Source organism: Arachis ipaensis, chromosome B2 (genome assembly GCF_059453495.1).
Source record: "Arachis ipaensis isolate K30076 ecotype BB chromosome B2, ASM5945349v1, whole genome shotgun sequence".
Lineage (NCBI taxonomy): Eukaryota > Viridiplantae > Streptophyta > Magnoliopsida > Fabales > Fabaceae > Arachis > Arachis ipaensis.
The window spans coordinates 42,194,162-42,196,292 of NC_142437.1; the positions used below are offsets into that span (position 1 = coordinate 42,194,162).

Genomic DNA, 2,131 nt, shown 5'->3' on the forward strand with positions numbered 1-2,131 from the left:
CTTCTTCCTTCTTCTCCTTTGGAGCTTCTTTTTTAACTAGCTCTTCATTGGCCTTTGTCTCAGAGCCAGCTGTTTTACCACTTCTCAGTTGAATAACCTTGCAATCTTCTCTAGGGTTCACCACTGTATCACCTGGAAATGTACTTGCAGAATTCTCAGGTAATTGCTTACTCATTGGGCCCATTTGCACCTTCAAGTTTCTAATAGAGGCTCTGGTTTCCTGCATAAAACTTCTCATCATCTCCCAATTAGAATCTTCTTGGGATTTAGAGTTTGCCTGCTGAGGTGGTTGTTGTTGCTGAGACTGAAATTGGCGGTTATTGTAATTGTTCTGTTGGAAGCCGCCCTGAGAATTATTGTTAAAATTCTGAGGTCTCTGAGGTTGGTCTCTCCATCCAAAATTTGGGTAATTTTTCCACCCCTGATTGTATGTCTTTGAATATGGGTCATTATTGGGATTTATAGGACCACTCCCCATGTAATTGACTTGTTCAGTAGAAGATTGAGCATAATCATAATTGTCATTCTGCAAAAAATTACCTGTCATGTCATAAGAGACCTCTTGATGTGGATTTTGGGTGTTGATAGCTGAGACTTGCATGCCACCCATTTGTTGAGTAAGTAGATTTATTTGCTGAGATATTAGCTTGTTCTGAGCAAGAATAGCATTAAGAGCCTCTACTTCCATAACACCCTTCTTATGAGGACCCTCAGAGTTCACAGGATTCCTGTTAGAGGAGTATAAATATTGATTGCTAGCAACCAATTTAATAAGCTCAATAGTCTCCTCTGGTGTCTTCTTCTTGTGCAGTGAACCACCTGTAGAATTATCTAAGCACATCTTGGATATTTCACCCAAACCTTCATAGAAGATGTCTAGTTGGGTCCATTTGGAGAACATGTCTGGAGGGCATTGCCTAGTTAGTAGCTTGTATCTCTCCCAAGCTTCATGAAAAGTTTCACCATCCTTCTGCCTAAAGGTCTGAACCTCCACCCTAAGCTTAGTTAGCTTCTTTGGTGGGAAAAATTTAGTAAGAAACTCAGTAACAACCTTGTCCCAAGTATTCAAACTCTCCCTGGGTTGGGAATCTAGCCATAGCTTTGCTCCATCCCTCAGAGCAAACGGGAAGAGCAGGAGTTTGTACACCTCAGGGTTCACTCCATTTGTCTTCACAGTATCACAAATCTGCAGAAAATTAGAAATAAATTGATTTGGGTCTTCGTGGGGAAGACTATGATACTGGCAGTTTTATTGCACCAGTATGACCAATTGTGGCTTCAACTCAAAGTTGTTTGCAGCTATAGGAGCCACCATAATGCTTTTTCTATAAAGATCTGCAGTAGGAGCAGAGTAAGATCCAAGTACTCTCCTTTGCTGCTCATTCTCATTCGGATTTGCCATATTGGCATTAGCAGGATTGTTAGGATCCATAGTGGATTCTGCAGCCTTGTAAAGTCTTGATTGTTGCAAACGTCGCCTACAAGTCCTTTCTGGTTCTGGATCAAAGTCTAATAGAGATTTTTTGTCCCTGTTCCTGTGCATAAACAAACAGAAGGCAAGAAAAGATGGGATTCTCTACGTCAGAGTGCAGAGAATTCCAATGAGGTAACTTGTGTAAAGAGATAAAATAAAAATACTAAACAAGATAAATATATAAATTTCAAAAATTATGAGTGGAATTAAGCTAGAAAAATTTGAAAATAACAAGAAAAATAACTAGAGAAAAAAATTTAAAATAAAAATAAATAGGTAACACCAAACTTAAATTCAGAAATTAAGAAAAAATTATTAGTGCTATTTATTAAATTTTTTTTTGAAAATACTAAAGCAAAATTTAAATAAAATTAAAAATAAAATGCCTAATCTAAGCAATCAAACAACGAGTAGTTGTCAATCACTATCAATCCCCGGCAACGGCGCCAAAAACTTGGTGCGGAATTTCTAACCACAAATTAACCGGCAAGTGTACCGGGTAGTACCAAGTAATACCTCATGTGAGTGAGGGTCAATCCCACAAGGATTGATGGATCAAGCAACAATAATTGAGTGATAGGCTTAGTTAGACAAGTAAAAAATAGTGTTTGAGAGTTCAAAAAACATTAAATAATAAATTCAGAGTTTGAAGACAGA

General features: G+C 37.8%; 1 non-coding gene across 1 annotated transcript; it reads left to right on the top strand.

The window, feature by feature from the left end:
* Positions 1–896: 896 nt before the first annotated feature.
* On the top strand, positions 897–1,003 carry LOC148573756 (small nucleolar RNA R71). The gene has a single exon (XR_015906275.1). It is a non-coding gene; the product is annotated as a small nucleolar RNA R71 (small nucleolar RNA).
* The last annotated feature ends 1,128 nt before the right edge of the window (positions 1,004–2,131 follow it).